At 37.6% G+C, this 8262-nt stretch overlaps 1 protein-coding gene across 1 annotated transcript in view; it reads right to left on the minus strand.

Annotated features, from left to right (window-relative positions):
* VEPH1 (ventricular zone expressed PH domain containing 1) overlaps window positions 1-7804 on the minus strand; it is a 163345-nt gene extending 155541 nt beyond the window's left edge. The window contains exon 1 of the mRNA XM_072408020.1: window positions 7508-7804. The gene's annotated coding sequence lies outside the window, so the exon portion shown is untranslated. The remainder of the gene's footprint in view (window positions 1-7507) is intronic.
* Between the last annotated feature and the right edge of the window lie 458 nt (window positions 7805-8262).

Here is an 8262-nt window from a genome sequence, read left to right on the forward strand (position 1 = left end):
TTTTTGTAAGTGCAATACCCTTTAAAAAAAAAAGTGTGCTGCACTACCCCCTACTGAATGAATGAATGAATAGAATTGCAAATCCTCCGGGGATACCTATGTCACGCATCCCGGGAGGCTCTTGGATTCTCCTGCACATGCCCGAGGTGCCCTTTCATCAAAAGGAGAAAAAAAGCGGATCTCATGCATGCACAATGAAATCGGCAAGTTTTTTTCCCCAAACTACGTCACTCGATCTTGTGCCTGTTTCGGGTGACGTAGGAAGAAGAACTGGAAGAAAAGAAGAGAATGCCCGAAGACGGATGGACGACACGGGACCCAATGGCAGAAACCTCCGGACTGATCGACTGCACTGGGGGGTTGAAGTAAAGTGGATTTTTTTTGTTTTGGGCACTTGAGTTTACTTCCTCTTTAAAGTAGAAAAGAAGTAAAGTTCCACTTTTACAAATGCTTGATTAGGTAGGTTATTATTGCAGAAAGGAACAGGCGATGTCCCTTCAGCAATAATGTGTCTTACAAAATTAGAAGTTAAAGAGAGATTGCCTGTAACTTGAACCAAATATTACGTAAGTATAGAAACTAACAAGTTGTAATTATATTTGTGCAGGATGTTGCTAATCAACACACAATAATTGTTTTGTTACATGCTACTAGAATCTTTTGTAAAATTGTAAGTAAACAGCCAAATCTGTGGTACTGCTTTTATAAAAGTCCTATAAAACAAAGAACTTAAAGTAAGAACAGCACTTGTAGATAACCAAAGCATTATTTACCAGGTAATTATTGCCCATTCTTGCTGTATACAAGACTTGAGACATTACCGGACCCTTCTGCAATACACAACCTACCTGCCGTTTACAATTTTGTATTTGACAGCTTAGTTCCACTTAAAATAACATTACCATTGATATGTATTGCTCAAACCTCGAGGTTGAATCCCATCTGTAGCTCACCACATACTATTAACCACATGCTTAAAGGTAAGGACTAGTTCAGACTGTTGTTCTTTCGAGTTGCATTGCTGCAATTCACTGCTGTCAACTAGTCCTAAACCTACCCCCAAAGGTCTGGGTATCAATAAATTAAATGGCAAAAGCTAAAATTTCTTTTTTTTTGCATTTGTCTGTTGTGTGGTTGCAGCAAAATTTTTATGCTTCATGTAGCAACCCAGAGCAGTTTGACACCTCCTTTTGACCTCTTCAAAATGTGCCATAGAACCACTCACCATCTGAACAAAAACATGCCTATGATGGCTCTCTGGCACCAAGCAGTTGAAAATAAGCGCAGAAGAGTGGTTAACGCCACTGTTTTGCTACTCCAGTCTGAACAAACCTAAAACAAAACACCTAAATCAAGTAATTTATAGTTTCATAACTTTGTAATCAAACAAAAATTGATTAAGACATTTCCTAGTGTGTTAGGATTAATATTACAAAAAAACTAATATTATATATAACATATAATATTATATATACATATATTGTTGCAGAGTATCCCAAATACTTGTGTTGAAAGTGTTGGATGGGATATATGTACCACCCAGACAAATATGTTACATGTTTTAATTTTTTGTATTGTCTGACTTTTCCGTTCCGTGCCTGACTGGGGGAAAAGAGTGGGAGGGTTCCCCTGGACCACTAGACTTATCTCCAGATTTTTGTGCTCCTTTCCACCTTTTTGCTAGTTTCACTTTATTTCTTGAAGAATCAGTGATAACGGTCACGGGAACATAGAAAAAAGAATCCACCTAGTAAGATCATATGAACAATCTGCGATTAGGGATGGGAGTGGACGTCAGTAATAGTCCTCTGTACTGAAAAAAGCTAAGATTCTTAATTGTCTGAGCTTATGCATGTCTGGCTTCATTGTGTACTTATGATGTCAGAGAAGGATTGGTTCAGCCAGAGTGCAGAGCAGTTACAGCAGTGTTGCATCTGCTGTCTGCCACTGGGTCCAGGAGACATGATGGATGGAAAGACCTCCATGCTGCAGTGCACTGGCAGGTACTGTAGGAAAATTCTATTTTGTCAGATTATCCTACAACCAGTGCCTAAACCCTGCTCCTGCTTCTTAACTTCCTGCCTAGAGCCCAAAACCTCCTTCTTGGTGCCTAACCTCATTGCTATTTCTAGGTGATGCAACTACAAATGCAACATGCTTTAGTGAACAGAATAACAAACTGGAAAAAAATAAAACACTGTAGTACATCACATGTGCCCTCTCGTGCAAATGAACTCATAAGTGTGGAAATACTGTATGTTTACATGCATGTATTGAATTCCTTGTTTATATTCTTTAAGTTGTTTGTTTTAGTCTACAATACCAGTTATTGGCATATCTGAGGTTGTCAGTAAAAAATGTCCTCTTACAATTTGCCAGTTAAAAAAAAGTTGGCAACCCTCCTCCCATTTTTTCTAAAACATTAAAAAAAAAAGAAAATCTGGTGGACATACACTTTAAAAATAACTATATTTTCCTGTATAGAAACAAGTGAGCATTTATTAACCTACTGTAGGTTTCTAAGTGGAATGTGAGGAATGCAGATTAAACCTGCTTTTTGACACGGTCATGTGATCATAAGTAGTGTGATCCTAGTACCAATGTGTTTACACAGATAGAGCCTAAAAACATCAGACTGCAGTATATTAGGCAGTTGCTGTGTATTACCTGGTAGAAAAATTGTCAATATGGTATATTTTAGAAAAACGGTAACAGTATGTAAAGTACAGTAAAGTATGTAAAGTACGAAATGTAGGTAACAGTGTACTAACTGCCTAAGACAGGCAAGAACAACGAAATGTAAAGTAATTTAAAAATGAAAATGATGTCACTATCACAGTGTTAATAAATCAACCAAAAAATAAATATCAGTCATGCAAAAACATACTTAAAATTGGAATTAAATGGCATGAATAAAATGGTAAAAACAATGAGGATATTACGATTATTATGAATAAGGATGTCCTTTCCCTTGACTGGACATCATAGCCCTTTTGTTTTAAATAAAAACATTAATATTCTATATGTTAATAAATTAAAGCCTAATATAAAAAGAAAATACATGCACATGTTGTTTTTTTGTTGTTGTTGTTGTTTTTCCTGTTTCTGGTCACTCCTTTTGACACTCCATTCTTTCATGTACACCCCAAACATGCAACATGGCATGTGTCACTCTGCAGCAGCCACAGCCTTTCCTCTGCTCTGTCTACCTGAAGCACAAGTGCAATTCCTCCCACTATCAACATTGTGCTGCTTAGACAAGTCAGGCTGTAACTGGGCATTTAATGATGTTCAGAAGAGGAGACACTGGATTCCAGAATTCCACATACTTAAACAAGGTAAGGTAGGTAACTTCTACATATAAACTTCACATTCCCCTAGGTCACTAATCTACAATCCATCCCTACAGAGGAAAACAGTGGCTTTAGCAAAGTTGATAATTTGCAGCACTGTAATTACTAACATAAACTGAAGATAAGCAGGTAAATTAAAAGAAAAAGTCCACCATCATGTGACAGGGCTTTGTCATATACAATTGATGACATTAAAGCTTGAGCTGTCCAAAATATAAGACAATGCAGACATTTTGTATAAATTTGCTTCACAAAGCTATTATCCTGGACATTATTTACCTGTTTTTTTTTCCTTTAAATGTTCTGCGCAATAGTTTAATGCACTCTGCCTGGGTAATTGTCTTACTATTCTGAATAAAAAACTTGAAGTAGTTCATAGAGCATATTAAGATTTTGATTTACCACTTACAGCACTGATTGCCTCCACAACATTTACTGCATGTCCTAAATGTGCTTATGACAAGGATAGTTACAAGGCATATAAGGCCACTTTCCCCACATTTGGCACTGTTTCATAGTATCCCACCAGAACAGGCATCTGTCGCTCACGCAACACAAACAAAGGACACCAAGTTTGAGTATCTTTGCTTTCGAGCAGGTAAAAAATGGATTCTTAATATGTAGCTGGAACTTAATCCTCCAAGGTTTCTCAATTGTTGCAATATCTCCAATCTTTAATGCTCATCGATAAAACAGAGGCCACCCAACATCGCGATAGCATAGAACTTTTTCGCCATACAGTCTGGTATGATCATAGAGCGTTAGGGGTTTCTTAGACTATGTCCAATCAAATAGATCGAAAGTCTGTTGTCTACCGTTTAGGCGTATAATGTACCGTATTTTTCGGCGTATAAGACGCTCCGGCATATAAGACGCACCCAATTTTAAAGTGTTATGCATGCTCACTAAATTACCCGCTGTCTGTATCATAACCTGGAAGTTTTTGCAACACTTAATCACACTGATCTTAAAAACAGCAGGTGCACATATACAAAAATCTGGACATGGAAATCAATAAATATACCGATGAAAATAAGCTTTTTAATGGATAATATGACAACCTTTCTAATGCTTGGCTCTTCTGTTCTATTTGGGTAAAGATCTACACCTGCTAGTTAATGGTCCGTTGTTGGCCTATCTTCCTTGAATGTTGGAGTTTTCTGGTAGACCAGACCAGGCAAAAGAATGCTGGTTGAATGGGGCTAAATAAGTGAGTAATATTGCAACGAAAATAACGAACAGAGAGAGAAGAGGGGCATTTCAAATTGTCAATAGTGGTTTATATGTTAGCAATTGTGCAATAAACAAATATCATACATCAAGCAAGTTACAATATGAAATGAATTCAACAAGGTACAAAAAGAAAAGAGGTCAATCCCTGGTTACATTTCCAGGGTATAATTGACTAGTCTTCGCTAGACAGGAATGTTCTCTATATAGACGGTGGCTGATTAGAGTTACCATAGCCAGTATTTGAGGAAAGGGGTTTGAACTAACCGTGCAACGCTTCTTACCCCGACGCAGTTCGCCTTACGGCTTCTTCAGGGGTAATATTGGGAGGGATTACATTATTTACTGCTATGTCTAGCGTAGACTGGTCAATTATCCCCGGAAACTCAACTAGGCAACAACCTCTTTTCTTTTTTTATCTTGTCAAAATAATTTAACATTTTAACTTGCTTGATGTATGATATTTGTTTATTGCACAATTGCTAACATATAAACCACTATTGCCAATTTAAAACACCGCTCTTCTCTCTCTGTTCGTTATTTGCATTGCTATAGCTTTGTAATCTGCATAAAAAAGAAAGAATTTGAATTAAAAAAATGAATTTATTTCAATGATTACCAAACTAGTAAAACACCATAATATAATGATTTTCTGTTTTACAATATTCGTTGACTTGAATTTTGAACCAGACCTATAAAACCAGCAATTTACCACTTTTAATAACACGTTGTTTTAACCTTAGTTTCAGGTTGAGTTTTAGATTAAATAATAAAAATATTAACACAAAATTGGCTTTAGGTTCAAAGTTTTGAGGTAAATAACATACTAAAAACTGATTTTAAATCCAACCAACATACATGATCAGGCACACAAAATGTCATTGTCACAACCATGCATGTTGTAAGGCCCTGGTCAGCACCAGTCCTCACCAGACACCAGTCCCCCAATCTAACACCACAGTCTTTACCTATAGCAAGCCCCCGCTCAGCCTCGGAAGACTGGTTGTGTCTCCCAGCACACAGTTGCCCCAGGACTTACTTAAGTCACAGGCAAAGGTCGGTCCAGGCAGCAAAAACTCACAAGATTAGATACAGGCAGGGTCAGCAACAGGAAATCACACGAAAACACACTCCAGCACAGATTAGCCCAGCTAAACACTACAAAAGGCACTGGTGACTGGGAGCTATAAAGGCTATAAAGTCCCAGCAGCCAATAGCAGTGCAGGACTGAGTCAGGAGCTGATCAGCCTCTAAAATCCCCTTCAGCTGTGAACAGCCTGCAAGGGATGCTGGGGATGCCAAAAAATACATCAGACTGCACGACTAAAGAGAAGCAGGGGATGCTGCTATCTTAGTTCTCCTGACTGCTGCAAATGACATCACTGGACAAAATAAACCGTGTTTTATACTGCTATGACGCAAAGCACTGAGTCGCCGGACAGATGAGAATCTCCTAACAGATGCTTAATGCTTTAAACAATATTTCAGCTAATTCTGCACATGATCAGGCGTAACCGTCAAAATCACTTATTCACTACATAATGTGTGTACATTTACTGTGGCAACTCTCCAGGTAACCATAACATGCATAAAGGGTTTCACATAAGCATTCTTCCTTAATAAAGGGCAGAGTTACATGGCCATGATACTAAATAAGAACTTACAGTGCTAATGATGGTATTTAATGACAAGCAGTTACTGCATGGATTAGCAGCACCAGCTAAAGACTGGTGTTTTTCAAGTACTACTTTGGACATGCATTGTTGACAGTAGATATTCTAATGACAACAGCAGAAAATGTTAATCGCACATGTCAATGCTGCACGCTCTTGACTGCTTTACAGTACTGGCTAGCTCTTGACTGCTATATGGTGCTCAAGAGTCTGCTGCCACTTTATTATAGGCCACGAAGTGAGAGAACTGCAATGCAAACTTTATCTCTGAACTCCTCCATGCCCACAAATGCTCTCTCTGTGAGTGAACCAATGCTTATCACCCAGCTCAATGTTTAAACTCAACACCCAACATGCACTCTTATATTAGCCAACATTGAACATCGTCTGCAGTCATGTACTCATTACCAGTGCACCATTATTCACTCTTACACTTAAGACACACTCTTACTGTTGGTACCACTGCAACCAACATGCATTCTTAGTGTTGCTGCCACTACTCAACATGCACCACAAAAAAACTCATGCACTACCCACCAATACAATGAGTCATATTTATCTATGCAGCCTTTATATATTAACTCATAAAATGTTTCCCACCTTTAGCAGGGCTAAAACACAATTTTTTATCATTTAGTATTGCTGAAAACACACATGGAGCATATTTATAATGCAGAAATTAGCAGATGGTAAATTGATGACATTACTAAACATGCATTCAAGTGCTTTCCAATACATTTACGGTAGTTAAAAAGTTTAATGCTCTTTTTATAGTTCTACATATACAGTATTACATAAGTTACTTTACCACATATGTGACTTGTGGGGCATATGGAATTCTTGCCTCAAAATTGTCAGCTAAAAGTGCTGTGTAGCTTTGTCTAATAAAGCTGCTTTATACTGTGGGAAATGTGGGACAAAGACCTGAGGTTCCTTTCAAGAAACCATCTGAAAGGACCTAAGGACTTTGGCAGATTACTTCCAATTCACAGGCTGATCCAAATCCATAATATAATACAGGTCATTAAACAAGTAGATGAAACTATTACAACGTATTTCCTACATGATAGGAAAAGAATTACATTTGTAAAAATTGAATAGAATTGTATAACACTTTCACCAGCAACATGATGGGTGTGTATTAATTACACTCACATTCTCATGTAACAATAAACAGAACTGTAAAGCAAAGTTTGTTCCACCTGCCCCAATATTAGGTACAGCAGGTTCAGTAAAAATAGTCTTACTTACATTTTTTCAGAGCACTCCTTACTTTCCAAGTTGTTTATGGATCCTTTTATCTTCAATTACTGTAAAAACAATGTTCTATCAAAAAGAATTTTGTATCCATTCCACCGGTTTGTCCAAAAGCACAGAAGACAGCCTGCCTGTAAATGCATTGGTGCCGTCCATTACAGTGGCCTGGATACCCCCTGAAAGCCCCTGCCTCTGGTATGCGAGAATGAGTCTGCTGGCTCACAGTATTGTCTGTCAAACCAAGCTAAGACTATTCAGTTACCCTGGAGTTCTCATGTGGAATCAAGCAAACAAAAGTCGTCTCTTCACTCTTCTCAGCTCATTTCTGAGCTCTTTCATTGACATGGGAATACAGGGAAGCCTAAAATACATTAGGTATTTTAAGCAGTTTGTGGTATGCCACAACTTTAAATATTAACCGAGTAAAACAATTCATGTTAATAAATAACATGGTGTGCAATTATGTGGTCTTCAAAAGTATTAATAAAACAAGTAATATTAATACTTGCCAATTTAGATTGTCCTAGTAAATTATTAATTTTGTGAATTATTCTTAGTTTCACCAACTCCAGCAGCTAATTACAATATTTGTACAATTACTGTACAATTACAATATTTACACTAAGCAAAATAAAATATAAACAAAAAAAACATTGCATTAGATCAGAGGTAGGCAAACTCTGGCCTTTAGGCCAGATATGGCCTAGCCGGTAGTTTGTTTTGACCTAACGCCCCCTGGCTGATCCAGC

The sequence above is a fragment of the Pyxicephalus adspersus genome, chromosome 4 (assembly GCF_032062135.1).
Source record: "Pyxicephalus adspersus chromosome 4, UCB_Pads_2.0, whole genome shotgun sequence".
NCBI lineage: Eukaryota > Metazoa > Chordata > Amphibia > Anura > Pyxicephalidae > Pyxicephalus > Pyxicephalus adspersus.